The sequence below is a fragment of the Cetorhinus maximus genome, chromosome 11, assembly GCF_964194155.1.
Source record: "Cetorhinus maximus chromosome 11, sCetMax3.hap1.1, whole genome shotgun sequence".
Taxonomy (NCBI): Eukaryota; Metazoa; Chordata; class Chondrichthyes; order Lamniformes; family Cetorhinidae; genus Cetorhinus; species Cetorhinus maximus.
In genome coordinates this window covers 61,360,940-61,381,467 of record NC_135889.1, presented here as the reverse complement: position 1 = coordinate 61,381,467, position 20,528 = coordinate 61,360,940, and positions in this window count along the sequence as shown.

Below are 20,528 nucleotides of genomic sequence, written 5' to 3'. Positions count from 1 at the left end.
TACCTACCTATCCATATAATGAGAAATTTTCTGTCTGCTCTAGATATTTCCAGTCACCATCTTTGGTTCCTGAGCAACACAGCAGAAGCATACGATAGGAACTTGAAATGGTGGTGGGTGCAGAGTCAGAAGTGCAGTGGGAACAATACACTGAGCCAAAGTGGCTCATGCTGTAATCTCTGTTCAAAATGTTTGAATGTCTGCTAATTTCCATCCACACACAGACTGTGCATCTGACTGCCTGCTTAAAACACACACCGTTACGGTCACTTAAACAGCTCTTGCATTAATCTGGTTAATCAACTATATTTATTCACAGGGTATGGGCATTGTTGACAAGGCTAGCATTTGTTGCCCATTTCTAATTGCCTTTGAGAAAGTGGTGGTAAGTCACCTTCTTGAACTGTTATAGTCCATGTGGTGAACACTCTCACAGTGTTTTTAGGCAGGAAATTCCAGGATTTTGTCCCAGTGAAAATGAAGAAACAGCAATATATTTCCAAGTCAGGCTGGTTTGTGACTTGGAGGTGGTGATTTTCCTACATTCCTGCATCTCTTTATGTAGAGTTTGGGGGTTTGGGAAATGCTGTCGAAGAGGCCTTGGCATGTTATTACATTGTTATTACATTGTATCTTGTAAATTCAGCTACAAGATAATAGACTATATTTCCGTGTGTAGAATCAAGTAACAAAAGTGCTGTTCCTTTGTCCAGACATTGGATGATTTTTCCTTGTTGAAGAGAATTTTATCTGATATGTAGAAGAAGCGAGTTTAATGTGCCAAATCGTCTTTTCTGATTCATTGCTTACCCTAAATTGTACTGTGAAAATAAACGTTACAACAACAACATGGTTACAGCACAGAAGGAGGCCATTCAGCCATTTGTGCATGTGCTGGCTTTCCAAAGGAGTAATTCAGCTAGTCCTACTCTCTCGCCTTTTCCCCGTAGCCCTGCACATTCTTCCTTTTCAAATAACAATCCAATTCCCTCCCGAATACCTCGATTGAGCCTGCATCCACCACACTCCCTGACAGTGCATTCCGGATCCTAACCACTCGCTGCGTGATAAAGTTTTTCCTCATATTGCCATTGCTTAATTTGCCAATTACCTTAAATCTGTGCCACCTTGTTCTTGATCTATCAATGGGAACAGTTTCTCCCTATCTACTTTGTTCAGCCCTTACACAATTTTGAACACCTCTATTAAGTCTCCTCTCAACCTCCCCTTCTCCAAGGAAAACAGACCCAACTTCTCCAATCTATCTTCATAACTGAAATTTCTCATCCCTGAAACCATTCTCATGAATGTTTTCTGCAGTCTCCAATTCCTTCACCTTCTTCCTAAAGTGCAGTGGCCGGAACTGAACACAATGCTCCAGCTTAGGCCCATACAAGTTTGACATAACTTCCTTGCTTATGTACCCTATGCCCCTATTAGTAAAGCCTAGGATGATGTTTGCTTTATTAACTACTCTCTGAACCTGTCCTGGCACCTTAACTGATTTATGCACATAGGTCGTTTTGCTCCTCCACCCCCTTTAGAATTGTACCCTTTATTTTATATTGTCTCTTTGCATTCTTCCTACCAAAATTAATCACTTCACACTTTGCTGCATTAAATTTCATCTGCAACTTTGTTCGCCCAATCCACCAACCTGCCTCTGTCCTTTTGAAGTTCTACACTAACCTCCTCACAGTTCATAATGCTTCCAAGTTTGTGGTACAATAAGGTTTATTTCCAAGCAAGGGTAATGATTTACTATATGCATGCAAAATTAAAAAACATTGTGGACTTTGATCTCCAAAGCACTAGTAATATTCTCAAAATTTATGTAATAAAAACAATGTGACTTGTACAGTCAACACAGGTCATTTATCTTTGTATACATTGTTTTGAATGTAAGACTTTATAAGGTGTTTATGTTTTAACCTGTCTCCTTTAATTTAAGGTAATGTCCTGGAATGGGGGAGGGTGAAAGCATACTGAAATCTGCCTGGAGACAAGTCCATTTGATTTGGTTGTCATGGGGACAGAGGCCCAAGTTGAAACCCATAGAAACTCCAGTGCCAGTTTCACACCTTGACACACAAGAGGGGCAGCTGGTCATGCTGGACACAAACTCTCAGATTCAGACAGACAGAGAGACCTGGGGAGTAAAGTTGAAAATGGATGTTGCTGTGCCAAGCAGAGGGAAAGACTGTTTTTGTGTTAACTACCAGGCAGAATGCTGCTGTGAATGGATTTCCTGTTTGAAGAGATGGGATTTGTAGAGATTTAGAGGAAGGAGTCGCTAGAGGGTGCCTTGCTGCAGGAAGTCGGTTTGATGATACTCAGGAGATTGAGTGAAGGGATTTTCAAAGTACACTGAAAGACTTGCCCTGGTGTGGCAGAGAGAATAAAGCCTGTTGAATAGCTAGGAGGAGCTTGGAGCTTTATCTAATAGGCTACATATCTGCTGAGAGAGCGGTGTAACATATAAATGTGGCGTGTAATATTTTTGGCTTTGTTAATTAGTTGATTGGGAAATAGTTTTTCTATAGCTTCTTGTATTAGTTGCCTACTAAATAATGTTTAGTCTATGTTGATTTTGTTTATTACAGTAAAAGTCTTAGAATCGCAACAAAATTCACATTTTTTCTGTAGGTAACTGGGAATTTTAAAAATCTTTTAAAAGTTATCATTCTCAATAGGGATCATAACAACATGTACAGTTGTCCAACTTGTTCAACCTTAGGACAAACATGCAACCTCCTTTCATATACCTATGGCTCAATATCATGTATTATTCAAATTCAGGTCAAACTGAGAAACACCAAATGGGGAATCTCCACATTGCTATATTTTATGTCCATGGTACACCATATTACAGTGTCAACATACAATGTTATTCACTTTACTTCAGTTAAATATTTTTCTCTGTTTAGTCAATAAACTGGAAAGATACATGTGAAGTTGTGCTTTTCAATACGTCTGTATTGCTGTCTATATTGGTGTCACATCTTCACCAGATTTATAAATACAAAATTTAAGCCACAAATCAGAACTCTTAACTATTCGCATGAGGATAAGATACCAAAAAAAATAACTGAATCAGTTAAATCTCTCAGTAAGTTGCTCAAAAATAACCTTATCTCCATTTTTCTTCCACACAGCTTTAAATATTCAGTGATCAAAATAAGATTTCAAATATGAATTGTATAGAATTGAACTTACTTTTATGGACAGGAGGGGGGCGGGGGGGGTTAATTTAAACAGACCCATCACCCATCCATAAACAGATGTATTTTGACTTGCTTCCCCCTTTATAAGTGGTGGTGTATTTCCCAACCTCTCAGTTTTGGTGTGATCTAATTTCTAGTAATAACCCCACAGCAAACTCAAGGTAGGATGAACTCAAAGCGTTAGAAAATACATTCAAACGTGGGGGGGAGGGGGTCGCAATGTTGCCCCCTTTGCATTCATACTGTAAAAGAGTGATAGAGAAAAAAAAAAGATTTACAGTGCAGAGGGCTCAGGGGAAAGAAATGGTGTTTCATATGGATTCCAGAGTCCAGAATCAGAGTCCAGTGAGGTATTCCTTCAGGGAGATTGGCAAGCTGAAAACCAATGCTGTATAATTCACTTTTCCAGTGAAGTTGAATTCACACGTTGAGATAAGCAGGCAGAGATGAATCAGTCTTGTAGGTGATGTTCCAATAGAAACAGTGTAGATGAGGCCTGGTGTTCAATCGAGGCAGAGTCCCTTTGTGATGCTGCTAGTTAGATGGTAAAATGGCAGACTGAGTTTTCAGTACAGCAAGGCAATGTTACTGGTTACACAAGCTAGAGGTCCATGTCACATGACTTCCACCTCTCCACATTGGGCGGAATTTTCCGTGCCTGTTGGCGTTGGGCATCATTGTAGACATGAGTGGACAATATAGCGGGAAGGCCAAAAATCAGTTTCACGATGTCATGAAATCAGTTTGCGCTCGGATCTCAGCGACAAGAAACAGTCAACTACGTCAACCACAAGGGCTCCCTACCTCTCAGTAGGGCTCAGATCCCTGACATCTTCCAGGGTCCACAGAGGCTGCAGGTTGTCTTCTCGGGGACAAAGGCTACCTGCAGAGGGACATGGCTGATGGTGCCCTTTTGGCAGCCACAGACTGCAGCAGAGAGAAGTTACAATGAGACTCGTGCTGCAACTCGCACTTTGGTGGAGCAAACCATTGGTATGTTGAAAATGAGGTTCCGGTACCCGGAACGGTCTGGTGGAGCCCTACAATACAGTCCACAGAGGGCATCATGCACCATTGTCACCTGCTGCGCCCTTTACAACCTTACGTTGCAATGGGGGGAAGAAGCTGGCTAAGGTGGAGATGGAGGAGCTGTACTCCCCTCCAATGAAAACGATGTCCATAAGATGAAGGTGAGGGGGTCCTTGAAGGCAAGGATGATGGCGATGAGGCCCTCGCACTGGCCAGACAAGGCAGGTGCAATTGGGAGGCCCTCATAGCTGCTAGATTTGTGGAGGAAGATGACGACATGCAGAGAGGAGACACTATAGATCTTTGCATTGCATCTGTGAATGTTTGACTCCTGTCTGGCTGGTGTCAGTGCACATACCCTCTGTAATAAGGCTCCCATCTTGGAGAAGCAGCGGATGACCATAGTCCCTACATTCCTGGGGGACAATGACGACATGCAATGAGGGCACTCCATAGATCCTCACATTGCCTCTGTGAATATCTGATTCCTGTCTGGTTGATGGCAGATCGCTAGCGGTCTATGAACAGGGTCATGTTATGGAGCTGCAGCAGGGAAAATTTAACTTTTCTTGATCCTATGACATCCTTTGTGAGCTGAACTCTTCAGGAGCACACTGTCACAGGACACACATGCTGATGAGATGGTGGGAGAGCCGCACCTCAAAGGTGCTGAGAGCACACACAGAGAATGACGGAACTCTCTGCTGCCGGCCAGGACATTCTGGCAACAATAATAAGTCCCATCGAAGTACAGGCATGACTGATGTGAATAGGGACAGTGAAGGCGCACCATCAGTGTGCTGGGAAGGTTGCACAAAGCACAGGGAAGAGGCCTTGGACTGAAACACCTGCTTTTTTCTTGTGCAGGGACCAAGGTTTCACATGTGAGCAACAGGAACACTGCTCATCAGGACAAGGAGATATTCTTGGGAGTTTATTAACAAAGTGAATGTTATGTCCAAGTGATTAACACCCATGGTCAGGCTGTGCAACTACATCTTCTTCCTGAGGTGTCAGTTGTGGCTCAGTTCATAGCACCCTCGCCTTTGAATCAGAAGGTTGTGGGTTCATGTCCCACTCCCGGAAACCAAGAACTGTGAATGTACTCAAAAGAGTTACATGCGATCTGTTGATAACTCGAAAGAGTTACATCTTCTTCCTGAGGTGTCAGCTGTGCCTCAGTTCATAGCACCCTCGCCTTTGAATCAGAAGGTTGTGGGTTCATGTCCCACTCCCGGAAACCAAGAACTGTGAATGTACTCAAAAGAGTTACATGCGATCTGTTGATAACTCGAAAGAGTTACATCTTCTTCCTGAGGTGTCAGCTGTGCCTCAGTTCATAGCACCCTCGCCTTTGAATCAGAAGGTTGTGGGTTCATGTCCCACTCCCGGAAACCAAGAACTGTGAATGTACTCAAAAGAGTTACATGCGATCTGTTGATAACTCGAAAGAGTTACATCTTCTCATTGGGGACATGGGATGGAGGGTGTCGTGGGCAGCAGTTCCATACAATCGTAGGATGTGTCAGTTCATGGACACCTAAGATGCCTGCATCTTATGGGAGGCTCTCTATGGAGGTGTCCTCCCGCTTTCTATCGGGGACCTGGGTTGGAGGGTGTTGCATGCAGCAGTCCCATACAACCGTAGAATGTATAGGTTCACGGACTCCCAATACACCTGCTCTTTTTGCGGTCTTGTGGAGTCCGTGGACCACGTTTATATAGGGTGTTATAGGCTGCACTCCCTTTTTAGTTATTTAAAAAACCTTCTGTTGCTGTTTTGTTTGCACTTCAGTCCCACGCTCCTGATCTATGGACACCCGGTGCAGAAGGGGGTCGGGAAGGAGGAGGACCTCCTCGTGAACCTGCTCCTGGGCCTGGCCAGGTTGGCCATTAACAGGTCCAGGCAGCGGGCGATCGAGGGGGGAGTCCCGCCCGATTGTTTGTCCCTCTTCTGTGGCTACATTTGCGGCCTGGTGTCCCTGGAGAGGGAGCACGCGGTGTTTGCTGGCACCATCGAGGCCTTCCGTGCCCGGTGGGCGCCGTGGGGACTGGGGTGTTTTGTTGACCCCTTTAATCACATTTTGGTTTAATGTTTGTAAGTTTCCTTTAAACTTTGTCCTTGGTTTTACAGCTGACCTGAATTAGGGGCTGTGCTTGATTTATCCCTTGTTATTGTTAATTTAGTTAATTGTTTTGACTCGAAAAGAGTTACATCTTCTTCCTGAGGTGTCAGCTGTGGCTCAGTTCATAGCATCCTCGCCTTTGAATCAGAAGGTTGTGGGTTCATGTCCCACTCCCGGAAAACCAAGAACTGTGATTGTATTCAAAAGAGTTACAATCTGTGACTGTTGATAACTCGAAAGAGTTACATCTTCTTCCGCCATGTTGTGGTATCGGCTGGTCACTTTGACCCCTCCCCCGGACTTTGTCGCCAAAATCCAGAGAATGTTAGTCGACTTCTTCTGGGACAAAATATTGCACTGGGTCGCTGCTGAGGTTCTGAGTCCCCCGCTTAGGGAGGGCGGTCAGGCGCTAGTGTGCCTACGCTCGCAGGTGGCGACTTTCCGTCTTCAGACCCTGCAGCGATACCTTTACGTCGAGCCTCCTCCGAGATGGTGTGCCCTGGCGACGCATTTCTTCCGCCAGGTGCACGGCCTGAATTATGACATGCAGCTCCTGTTTATAGAGCAGAGGGGCCTCGGTGGCTCCTTACAGGCGTTGCCCGTCTTTCACCAGGACCTGATCAAAGTCTGGAACGTGGTCGCCTCGTGACGCAGCTCTCCCCCGTCAGGAGTAGCGGCTATCGCCAGAGAGCCGCTGCTCAGGAATCCGCCCCTCTGTCCTTTTCAGTGGCTGGCAGAGAGGAGGGCTGTGGCTGCCGGGTTGACCAGGATCGGGGACGTGCTGGGTGGCGGAGGACTGGGCTGGATGCTCCCGCAGGAGTTGGCGCATCGCGCGGCAGTGAGTGTCCAGGTCGCAGCCGATGCCATCCAAGACCTAAGGACGGTCATGCTCGGACCCGAAGTCATTTTAGGTCTCGAGGTGGCCCAGGTGCGCGGTGGTCTTCCGTCTGAACGTTCCCCTGTTCGGACGGAATTCCACATTGACCCCAAGCCCCGAACCCTCCCTCGGGTGCCAGTGCCCCGCAATAATATGAGCCGCCTCGGGGACATGCCCTCCGTGCCATTTGGCACAGCGTGGAGGAGTTTCCTGTACGGATTGCTGCTGCACACCTTCCATTTTCTCGCCCTCGTCCACCGCCCGGACATGCCCTGGCGTGCCTTGTTGCCTTCCGGCGGCGGAGGCCCCCGATGGGAGGCCCTCTACGGAGGTGTCCTCCCGCTTTCTATCGGGGACCTGGGTTGGAGGGTGTTGCATGCAGCAGTCCCCTACAACCGTAGAATGTGTAGGTTCACGGACTCCCAAGACACCTGCTCTTTTTGCGGTCTTGTGGAGTCCGTGGACCACATTTATATAGGGTGTCATAGGCTGCACTCCCTTTTTAGTTATTTAAAAAACCTTCTGTTGCTGTTTTGTTTGCACTTCAGTCCCACGCTCCTGATCTACGGACACCCGGTGCGGAAGGGGTCGGGAAGGAGGAGGACCTCCTCGTGAACCTGCTCCTGGGCCTGGCCAGGTTGGCCATTAACAAGTCCAGGCAGCGGGCGATCAAGGGGGGAGTCCCGCCTGATTGTTTGTTCCTCTTCCGCGGCTACGTTCGCCGTCGGTTGTCCCTGGAGAGGGAGCACGCGGTGTCTGCCGGCACCATCGAGGCCTTCCATGCCCGGTGGGCACCGCGGGGACTGGGGTGGTTTGTTGACCCCTTTAATCACATTTTGGTTTAATGTTTGTAAATTTCCTTTAAAGTTTTTCCTTGATTTTACAGCTGACCTGAATTAGGAGCTGTGCTTGATTTATCCCTTGTTATTGTTAATTTAGTTAATTGTTTTGACTCTACAAGAGTTACATCTTCTTAACTGTCCTAACTCTGCCGTTACGTCTTGGTGCTCCCCCAACATCTAGAGTGGAGGTGGAGGCAGCCTCCTGATTGCTACACCCTGTCTGTGATGACCTTGGTGGGTGTCCTCTGGAGGGCCGAGAGCTGGTGGGCCCCGGCCTGCTTTCAGGGTCCTGCTTTGTGGCAGTGGCACCCTCTTTGGCCTGTGGAGCTGGAGCTGCTGGAGTCACAGGAAGAAGGGATTCGGACGGGCCGGACACTCCCGGGGTCATCTGGGTGGCTGACCCCGGGGTGTGCACCTGCTGATCCTCCTCCCTATAGGTGCCCGAGGGCCCCTGGCTGACTCCTTGAGGAGAAGGGGTGGCTGGAGTGAGATCGAGCTGCCCCACCCCCTTCTCGTGTTGGCACTGTTGGGGGCCAACTATGGCATCAGTGATGGAGTTCAGCCTGCACAGCAGTGCAGGAGTGAAATCCTGGACCAAGGTCTTCATGGTGGCCACCATCCTGCCAATGTTGACCTTGGTGCATTGATATGACGGTGCAATAACCTCAGACTGAAGGCAGATGGACTCTTTCATCGTGCCTTGCAATCTGTGGAGTACAGCAGACATCCCTTCCTGACGTTCCCGTGATTGTCGCTGCAGCTCCAACAACTGATTGAGGACCGAGTCCAGAGGCTCATCATCTGACTCGGACTCAGCAGATCCCTTGCCTCCAGCAGTCCGCCGAGTGCCAGTGACCTCGGCTGTCCCTGCCTCTGCCTGCTGTTGAACAGACTGTGTGCTGTGCTCACCAGATAGTGAACCTGGGCCTGCTGTACATGTAGGTCCCCCCCCCCAACCCCCGAGGTTTGTGTCGCGTGCTGGTGGACGGTGTGGGTGAGCACTGTTACGGTTCTTCAAGTGTGCTGCCCTCAGGATCCTCAGCCGAGGTGATGTCTGCACTGGAGTCGGGGCCAAGGTTGCCTGAGGGTTATGTGGCACATGTGCCTATGAGAGAAAGTGGAGATTATTAATTCTTGGCCGCTGTGGTACACAGAACGGTGGGCTCACAGTTGAGTTGCCAGATAGATGATCTGGTGCATGATCCTCACTTGGATGCTTGGCACCCAGCTCACCACCACCACAGGAATGGTCCACATCCTCTCCGGCCAGCTCCAACAGGCGACTCTCGAAAGGAGTGAGAACCTTGATGTCCAGCACTCCACCCTGGTCTGGGACCTCTCCCTTTTATTATGCGTGATTTTGTCCTGCATAAAGACAGAGATGGAGAGAGTACGTGAGTAGTAAGAGTGAGTAAGGTGCAAGCCAGGCCAAATGAGAAGGATGCCGTGTGTGTGTGATGAGTATTGCCATAAGCGGGGTGAGGAGGTGATCTCCTGAGGAGATGAGGCTGGATAGAGATGTGAGGGTGCGTGAGAGAGAGTGCTTGTTGATTTCCCTTGAGCTGGCAGTGAGTGAGATGCCAGTGAGTGTGTGATGGGCTTGTGAGTGTGAGAGTTTAGAGTGATGAGCTGGCTGTCTTACCCTGGTGGCACGCATGAAATCGTTCATCCTCTTGCTGCACAGGATGGCTGACCTCTTATGGGCAGCGTTGGCACTGACCACCGCTGCCACCACCTCCCAAGCTGGATTGGTGACACTGCTGCCCCTCCGGCCAGAGTGGAGGTAGAGGGCATCACAGTGGGCCTCCACGGCATCCAAAAGGCATTCCAGGGACAGGCAACTAAATCGGGGGGTGGGGGGTGGCTGCAGTCGTCTTGCCTTTCGGGGCTATGTCTTCTGTGCAGCAGTCTTGGGCTTGAAGCACTGAGAGGCATGCGTGCAGCTGCACTTTAAGTATGGCACCCAACATGAAGTGGCAAGGTAACAACGTGGTGGGCGAATTGGAGGCCACCCCCCCAGCAAAACAGCATATTTCCCAGGAATGCATGATCAATGAGGCACAATTGGGGCAATACAGCGTGAAAAGCCACCATTGTGGCCGGCGGGAAAACATTCCTTTTCCCGCCCAATACTGCACTTAGTGCAAATCTGGGACGATTCAACCCATTGTCTTTGACAAGGGTTATCATCTCGGTCCTCGAGATGATTAAATGTCCCAACCATTAAGATTGAAAGGAAGGTTGCAGGGCCCTTTGTCTTAGCAGATGGGTAGACTCTGGTTGGCCAACCCTGGGTTATGAAATGCAGATGGCCTTTGTACAGCTCTCTCTAAAATTGGTCTCTGCAATCCACAGTGGGTCGTTAGTGTCTCTTCAGAGATAATGAGGTGCATGTTTCTTTGACACTGCCATGGTAGCTCCTTTTGTTTGAGGGTCACAGAAAGACATAGCTTCAGCCATTTTTAAAAGGTCTGGTTTTTTTAATTTTTAGAAATAGCCAGGGAGTGGGTCACATTGCCTAAAAATGTATCTTTGAGAGCCTTTGTTAATGTTTTTACTGAGGCCTTGGTCCCATTCAGAAGCTGGTGTTTAAGTTATCATTCTTCCCAGAGCTATTACGCCATCAGCAAAAAGAGTTCCCTAAACCACCTGTGCCTGCAAGTTCCAGCCCACTGCAGTTTGAGCATATGCAGTGTGGACATTCTCCTGGTCTGTATCAGTTTGATTCAATATATCTGAAACTCATGCTATTTGTGTTGTTTTTCCAAATAATTTGAAAACCAGTTAGATCCTGAATTTGAGAACGTTTTTGGAGGTAACTATTCCCTTTTATTTTAACTTCTGTTGCGAATATCTAGTTCAGAGTTTCTGTTAATACTTCAGAGGTAATATTTAGTCCTGGGACGATTAATGTTGTAAAGGGTATGGTAACTAAAATGCTGGGCTTTAGAGATTACCAGAAAACCTAAAAGAAAATGGTGGTTCAGAAGGTGACCCATGTTTGTTTAATAGAGTCAGAATAGAAGAGATGGAGGCATCAAACAGCAGGTGGGCTGGAGAAATTGTAAAGGAGGGATAATTGGTTTGGAGGTCAGTTTGAGGACAGAGCAGAGCAGGCTACATCATCATGGAGATGGGTGAAGCTTCTCTGGTTTCAATTTATCTAGTTTTTCTGCAGAAGGGGAAGAGAATCCCGACTGAAAATGTACTGCTGATAGCAGGCTCCAAGGAGTTAGGGCTCAATGATCCATGGGAGCTGTTTGGTGCAGTTAGAGCTCACCTGGAAAGTTGCCAGAAGGTCACTGGTTCTGTGCTGGAGACAGTTAGGACTCAGAGAAGCCTTGGGAGCCATTTATAGCTTGGTGCAGCCAGAAGACTGGAGTTTGGAGAAAGCTGGGGCAGTGCCAGCTTAGTGAAGCTAGCAGTCTGCAAAAGAGTTGGAAGTGTGCTGGTAATTAGAGGCAGGAATGTAGCTTTGTGAAACCCATGGAACGCAGTCTCAGGAGAAGAGATTGAATCATCAGGAGGTGAGCAGATGTTGAAGCAGTCGAAGTCAAAGTGGATTTTGAAGGAATTCAGATGCTAGATCTTTAAAAGGGAAGAGTTGAAGACCCTTGTGAGGGCAATAGAGTTTTAACATGATTTTGTGACTCTCAGTGGTCACTGAGAAATCTGTGGGATCTGTCTTGGTCACATCTGCCATTTAATCTGCAGTGTGGTGTATTCAACCACAGTTTGCCTGTTAATTCATATTTACCTCATGTTAATTTTGAATGTTGGAGAACTGGTCGGAACCCGGTGTCGCCTCTGTGGAGGAGGCCTGACAAAATTAAATGCCCTTCAGGCACTAAACTGGCCAACATTAGGCTTTTCGCGAGATTTAGGACCCCGGGGCAGAAACCACCACCCCCCCCCCCACCACCTGCCAACATTAGAGCTGCTGGCCAATCAGAGACCTTCTGAAGAAAGGCCTTGATCTGAGATATTAGCTGTTTCTCTCTCCACAGATGCTGCCAGACCTGCTGAGTACTTCCAGCATTTATTGTTCTTATTTCAGGTTTCCAACATTTGCAGTATTTTGCTTTTGTAACTATTGCACTATGAGTCTATACTCTACACAAATGTACACACTTTTTTATATATATGATATAGCTCAATTGTAAATTTGACTCCTTTGGTAATACTCATGCCTATGAGCCAGTGGTAAATTCATGCCACGTCAAGACTAAATGTTAGTGAAGCTTATAGATAAAAACAAAAAGCTAAAAGCTACTGCGGATGCTGGAAATCCAAAACAAAAACAGAATTACCTGGAAAAACTCAGCAGGTCTGGCAGCATCGGCGGAGAAGAAATCAGTTAACGTTTCGAGCCTTCATGGCCCTTCGGCAGAACTGAAGCATAGTTAGAAGGAGGGAGAAATATAAACTGCTTTAAGGTGGTGGGGGGGGGCGGAGGGGGTGGGGGGGAAAAGAGAGACATTGAGGGTGTGGTGATTGTGGAGATGAGCAGATAATCAGAAGATGTCACAGACAGAAGGGTCAAAGAGGTGTTGAAGGTGGTGATATTTGTCTAAGAAAAGTGCTAATTAAGAATGGAAGACAGGATATTCAAAGTACAGCTCTAGTGGGGGTGGGGTGGAAAGACTAACAAGGTTTTAGTTTTAGATTTAAAAATAATGGAAATAGGTGGGGAAAGAAGAATCTATATAAATTATTGAAAAAAAAAGCGGGGGGGGGTGGTGGGGGGGGTTAGAAACGGGGTGGGGATGGGGGGAGGGGGAGTTTAAGATCTAAAGTTGTTGAATTCAATATTCAGCCCGGAAGGCTGTAAAGTGCCTAGTCGGAAGATGAGGTGCTGTTCCTCCAGTTTGCGTTGGGCTTCACTGGAACAATGCAGCAAGCCAAGGACAGACATGTGGGCAAGAGAACAGGGTGGAGTGTTAAAATGGCAAGTGACAGGGAGGTTTGGGTCTTTCTTGCGGACAGACCGCAGGTGTTCCGCAAAACGGTCGCCCAGTTTGCGCTTGGTCTCTCCAATGTAGAGGAGACCGCATTGGGAGCAACGAATGCAGTAGACTAAGTTAGGGGAAATGCAAGTGAAATGATGCTTCACTTGAAAGGAGTGTTTGGGCCCTTGGACGGTGAGGAGAGAGGAAGTGAAGGGGCAGGTGTTGCATCTTCTGCGTGGGCATGGGGAGGTGCCATAAGTGGGGGTTGAGGAGTAGGGGGTGATGGAGGAGTGGACCAGGGTGTCCCGGAGGGAACGATCCCTACGGAATGCCATCAGGGGGGGTGATGGGAAGATGTGTTTGGTGGTGGCATCATGCTGGAGTTGGCGGAAATGGCGGAGGATGATCCTTTGAATGCGGAGGCTGGTGGGGTGATAAGTGAGGACAAGGGGGACCCTATCATGTTTCTGGGAAGGAGGAGAAGGTGTGAGGGAGGATGCGCGGGATATGGGCCGGACACGGTTGAGGGCCCTGTCAACGACCGTGGATGGAAAACCTCGGTTAAGGAAGAAGGAGGACATGTCAGAGGAGCTGTTTTTGAAGGTAGCGTCATCAGAACAGATGCGACGGAGGCGAAGGAACTGAGAGAATGGGATGGAGTCTTTACAAGAAGCGGGGTGTGAGGAGCTACAGCTCCTCGACTACAACTACCTCGACTACAGCTCCTCACACCCCGCTTCTTGTAAAGACTCCATCCCATTCTCTCAGTTCCTTCGCCTCCGTCGCATCTGTTCTGATGACGCTACCTTCAAAAACAGCTCCTCTGACATGTCCTCCTTCTTCCTTAACCGAGGTTTTCCACCCACGGTCGTTGACAGGGCCCTCAACTGTGTCCGGCCCATATCCCGCGCATCCTCCCTCACGCCTTCTCCTCCTTCCCAGAAACATGATAGGGTCCCCCTTGTCCTCACTTATCACCCCACCAGCCTTCGCATTCAAAGGATCATCCTCCGCCATTTCCGCCAACTCCAGCATGATGCCACCACCAAACACATCTTCCCTTCACCCCCCCTGACGGCATTCCGTAGGGATCGTTCCCTCCGGGACACCCTGGTCCACTCCTCCATCACCCCCTACTCCTCAACCCCCACTTATGGCACCTCCCCATGCCCACGCAGAAGATGCAACACCTGCCCCTTCACTTCCTCTCTCCTCACTGTCCAAGGGCCCAAACACTCCTTTCAAGTGAAGCAGCATTTCACTTGCATTTCCCCTAACTTAGTCTACTGCATTCATTGCTCCCAATGCAGTCTCCTCTACATTGGAGAGACCAAACACAAACTGGGCGACCGTTTTGCGGAACACCTGCGGTCTGTCCGCAAGAAAGACCCAAACCTCCCTGTCACTTGCCATTTTAACACTCCACCCTGTTCTCTTGCCCACATGTCTGTCCTTGGCTTGCTGCATTGTTCCAGTGAAGCCCAACGCAAACTGGAGGAACAGCACCTCATCTTCCGACTAGGCACTTTACAGCCCTCCGGGCTGAATATTGAATTCAACAACTTTAGATCTTAAACTCCCCCTCCCCCCATCCCCACCCTGTTTCTCACCCCCCCCCCCACCCCCCCGCCAGCTTTTTTTTTCAATAATTTATATAGATTCTTTTTTCCCCACCTATTTCCATTATTTTTAAATCTAAAACTAAAACCTTGTTAGTCTTTCCACCCCACCCCCACTAGAGCTGTACTTTGAATATCCTGTCTTCCATTCTTAATTAGCACTTTTCTTAGACAAATATCACCACCTTCAACACCTCTTTGACCCTTTTGTCTGTGACATCTTTTGATTAACTGCTCATCTCCACAATCACCACACCCTTAACGTCTCTCTCTCTCTCTCTCTCCCCCCCCACCCCCCCCCCCCCACCCCACCACCTTAAAGCAGTTTATATTCTCCCTCCTTCTAACTATGCTTCAGTTCTGCCGAAGGGCCATGAAGGCTCGAAACGTTAAATGATTTCTTCTCCGCCGATGCTGCCAGACCTGCTGAGTTTTTCCAGGTAATTCTGTTTTTGTTGTGAAGCTTATGTGTCTGGACTAGTACATATTATTGGCAAACATTTAGTACTAAAGGATGCCACTTTGGTACAGATGCTGTCTTTAAAACGAGACCCTGCCTGCCTGTTCAGGTGGAGTAAAGCTTCTGGAACTATTCACAAAGGCAGAGTGCTCTTTAGCTGTCCTGGCCAACAGTTATCTCAATCAACATCAGGAAAACAGATTATGTGGTCACTTATATAAGAGAAAATGCTGGAAATAATCAGCAGATCTGGCAGCCTCTGTGGCGAGATATATAGTTAATGTTTCAGGTCAATGATGTTTCATTAGAACCCAGTTAAGTTGTCCCATTTCATTGCTATTTGTGGGCCACTGCTGCATGAAAATTGGCTGCCTCATTCACATGCGCAGCAGCAATCAGTACGCTTCACAAGTAATTATTTCACTGTGAAGCTCTTTAGAAGGTGTGAGAGTGCTTTATAAGTGTAAATAACATCTGTGAAGCGTTTATCACGATGGCAGAGTCTCTCCACTACTACTACTTTCTTTCTCTGCTTTTCTCTCTCAATGTGCCTATGCTTCTTTTATTTAAAAGGTAGCTAGGTGCAAAATATGTGCTCCTCTGCAGCTTGCTAGTTGTGGGAAGCCAGGAAATCAACTAGACTGTATGCTGAGTTGAGGGATGGCGGGGAATCTGGTCCCTAATAAATAGTAGCACTGTGCTTCTGGTCCTCCAGATGCCATAAACAAATCCAGTAAAACAATTGCTAAAAAAGAGAGACGTACTGTTGAAACTTTTCATCTTGCACTCATCAGGACAGAATTGCAAGAACACCAGATTTTAAAGGGAACAACAATTTATGCTAATGAGAAAAGGGTGCTGATTGGTTGGCAAGTGGACTCTGATTGGCAGAGGCATTACCATGGAGAATGCACTAGGGAACAGTTATCCCCAAAGCTTTTGTTTAAATTCAAACTAGGCATGTCCACCCTGGCCGAGACGTTGTCATGAGGAATGCCCCAGCAAACAGTTGTCCCCCCAAGCCATTGTCCAGTCGAAAAAGTAGTGATGCTTGTATATATTCTTTTTGTTTACAAAGGACGGAGCCCTGTGTATGAATACATGGATCTTCTGGCACATGTAAGTGAGCCACACTGCAAGCTTGACTGAAAATCTTAAATTCTAAAATTAGTTGGTTGTTAGTGTAATTCTTAGCACAGTTGGGATTGTTTAGTAAATGTTGTCCAATCACAGAATCACATCTAATGTTGAGCATTATGTTCTGAGTCTTGCAAGCACAGGCTGGTTGAGTATTGTCAGTACACTGCCTGTTGTGAACAACTGAAGGGACGTGCTGTTTGATACAATCCACCAGGTGTTGGGATGTATGGCATCACACCACATTGATATACTATGTTGCCTATTTATATTACCTTTGTGCTAGGCAGAATATCTTTCTGGCTTGATGGCAGCATGCTGTTAATGGAGAATACCACTTGCATTGCTGCTGCCTAGTAGCAATGTGCCATGGCTAACTTCACCAATTGCTCAAATTTTTGAGACACCTTACGCTTCCAGAGTATTCTGAGATAGACCGAACACTTTTCAGGACCGAAAAAGGTGGCCTTAGGCCCATTCATGAGTTTGCACAAAATACAGCAAGCACTGATCTGATCGGGGTAGCCACTATCCCACAGAATAGCTTTGATACGCCCTATTTCAGCATCAAGCTTGCACAGTGAGTAAATGGGCGGGCCCTATTTTATGATGTTACCGATCAGACCAATCTTATAGAACATGGAACTGTAGGAATCCCAAAGTGTATATTGACCAGTGAAGATAGGATTGCGGTAGAGAAAGATGGTGGTGTAGTGGCATAGTAGTAATGTCACTGAACTAGTATTGCAGAGACCCAGGCTAATGGTCTGGGGACACGGGTTCAAATCCTGCCAAGGTAGTTGGTGGAATTTAAATTCAATTAATAAAATCTGGAATTGAAAGCTAGTCTCAGTAAAGGGAACCATGAGACTATCATCGATTGTTGTAAAAACCCATCTGGTTCACTAATGTCCTTTAGGGAAGGAAATCTGCCGTCCTTACCTGGTCTGACCTACATGTGACTACAGACCCACAGCAATGTAGTTGACTCTTAACTGCCTTCTGAAATGTTCAGTTCAAAGGCAATTGGGGATGGGCAACAAATGCTGGCCTTGCCAAGTATGCCCACATCCCATGAAAGAATAAAGGTAAAAAAAGACAGTAACAGAGGACCCATTAGCAGTTTTCTCAACTAGTACATTGAAGGAAGGGAGTCCTTTTGTGAAGTCTGTTTAAGGATCACTGGTTAGGTCATTCAGCACATGGTACGCATGGGTGATGCTTGCATGGCACTTGCTTCATCCATTTGTACCAAAACTACAGCTGGGGACTTTGGCATTGAAGGTGCCTAAAGGAGCTAACCTGATGTTGCACTATAGATTCAGAAAAGTGCAATGGTCTTCTGGTAACGCATCCAAGAAGTAAATCTTCTTGTATGAGCCTCCACAGAAAATGTTAGCAAGCTAACTGATTTTACAAGCTTACACATGCATGGACCTCCACTCATCCAGTATCCAGTTCCAGCAAGAACTGCTGGATTGCGATCAGGTGTGATAACAGTCTCTCCTGCACTGCACCCCACCCTGCCCAATTATTCGACCCCAGTTCTGTACTGCCTAAAGTTATTTAGTCATCACAAATCAATATTAAATCTGGCATTTTTCTTGTATGACTCAATACCGCAACATGTGCATATTTATCGACTGAGCCATTAGGTCGGGGTGGGAACTGCTTTCTACATATTTGCTAATGAATTCAAGGTGGAGAAGTAATGTGGAAATCCAATGTCCAGCAGCTTGAGGAAGAAAGCACAAACCAAACCAAAAAATAAAGGAAAATGTAATAATAATAGACTTTGCCACGACTAAATTATGTAAATGAGATTTACTAAGCAATAATGGAAGAAAGGGAATTGGCTGATCAGATTAAAACTCTATAATATTTCTACTTAATTGGCTGGGAAGTGCATTAGGATATTCTGAGGTTGTGAAAAATCCTATGTAATTGCAACCTCTTTGTTTCTTTTACATGGTCGTGGGCGGTGTAACAACAAAAATGGGGACAATGTGCAAATATTGTATTATTCCTTATATCCTATTCATCACCAAGACTGCTTATTTCCAACTCCACAACATCTCCCAATTCTGCCATTTCCTGATCCCACCACTACTGAAATTCACACCCCTTTGTCCTTTTAACTATGACATCTTTGGCAGTCTCTTCCTGGCCTCCACCTGTCACTGGCCCACTATCAAGCTCCTCCTGTCCCACCCCTCTCTACCAGCTTATATTTCATCTCATTTCTATGTTTTTCAGCTCTGATGAAGGGTCATACAGACTCGAAGCGTCAACTGTATCCCTCTCCACAGATGCTGTCAGACCTGCTGAGTTTTTCCAGGTATTTTTGTTTTTGTTCTAGATTTCCAGCATCCGCAGTATTTTGCTTTTATTCTAATCCATGCTGTTGCTGTCGACAGAATCTTCCCTAACACTTTGCTTCCCGAGCTATACTCTTGCATAAACTCCAGTGCCCAAAACCTGTCCTGCAGTAAGTTTCACTCCCCCATCATCTTTGTCCTTGCTGATTCTCATTTGCTCCCAGTAACTGAATTCAAATTCTGTGATCTTATTTACAAATCTCCAGTCTCATCCCACCTTCTTTTGCAACCTCCTTGTCCCAATGGTTTAGTCTTCGTCTTTGTTTCTCCTTCTCTCACTTTCTGTGTGTTCTCTATTATCGCTCCACCAGTGATGGCAGAGCTTTTAGCGATCCCGATTCTATCCTTAGGAATTGCTTCTTAAACCCTACTTTGTTACTGCTATCCCCACATTTAAAGACTTGCTCAAAACCCATCTTTTTAACTGTGTGTGGAGTTTTCCTTGCCTACTGGCGTCGGGTATGTTCAGCGGCATGAGCAGACGCTGGCGAGAAGGCCAAAATTTGGTTTCACAGCATCATGAAACTAGTTTACAATCGTCCGATCTGCCCATCAATGGCGGGCCGCGTTTTCATGCCATCAGACGACGGGAACCTCGTTTTAATACATCGACATATTATTATAAGCCCAGCCGGCTGGAATCATCCCCCCACACTGGATCATTGGAGCACATCAGAGGTGATTGAACGCTAATGTGTTTCACAACAGCATTTATGAGGTGTGCACTTGTGGGCAACACTTTGGGGGGAACTCGGAGGTTAGTGCTTGATAAGGTTCCACAGCACTCAGCAGGGTCACCTATAGGACTTCAAGGTTGAGGTGACTTGGGGGGGGGTGGGCAAGTACTGCACTACGGTTGAGGCAACTTGGGGGGGCAAGGACTGCACTGCAGTCGAGGCGACTTGGAGAGAGGGGGCAAGAGCTGCACTGCAATTGATGGTAGTGCACAAGCATGTGCTGGGTGGGCGGGAGGGAAGCGGCCACGCATTAGGGAACCTTTGTATAAAGTGACCATTCCTGCACAGGTGAGGCAGTTCAGACGCAGCCACATTGACGTGCTTGAAGTTGGGCCTCTATTTGCCCTCTCAAGCAACACAGAGGCATGAAATTTCCACCAAATGCCCCTGAACTTTTCAGCCCTTGGGCACAGACTGCAAACTAATGAGCTTTTTAGTGGACTGCAGAACAGTTGGACGACTGGGCACATTGTACAATCTCCTTGCTAAAGCTGGCCATGGAGCAGTCACTGGTGGAGGTGCTCACAGCCCCTTGCAATGTCATCATCCCGGTTTGGACCCGTCTCCCCCATGGTTCAAGCTAACAGTGCAGCCTTGCAATGCAGGTTAGGAGAATGCCTGCACCTGAGCTGACAGCACAGTGTGCAGTCCAGTGGGTGAAGCTGTGGCCAATCGGTCAAGCAGAGATGGGTGGGGTTTCAGGCAGCCATGCAGCACACTAAACTCTGGCCATCCAAGTGGTGGCCAGCACTCTCTGGCATGCATTAAGGGGCCTTCAGACTTAATCAGGAGAGGTTCTCGGTATATCCATGCTAACCCATTCGGCTCCCTCTTTCATCCTGCAGGAGTGCATCAGGTGGATGGAGCCTGGTGAACTAGTTGTATGCCTTGTGGCTTACAGAGAGCGGAGATGAAGGAGAAGAGAGTGACAGAGGCACCTGGTTGGGCAGAGGAGGAGCACACTCAGGAAGAAGCAGCGGCTGGGGCTCCCACACTTACTGCTGAAGAGGCACAGAGAGCCATCGCTGGTTGGCACCTAGATGCACCCAGGGTCTATAGATGCTGCCCTTCATTCCTGCAGATGACCAAGTACCTGTGTCGCCGAAGACTGCACATGTCTCGGGAAATGGTCGATTGCATCTGCCAGCTG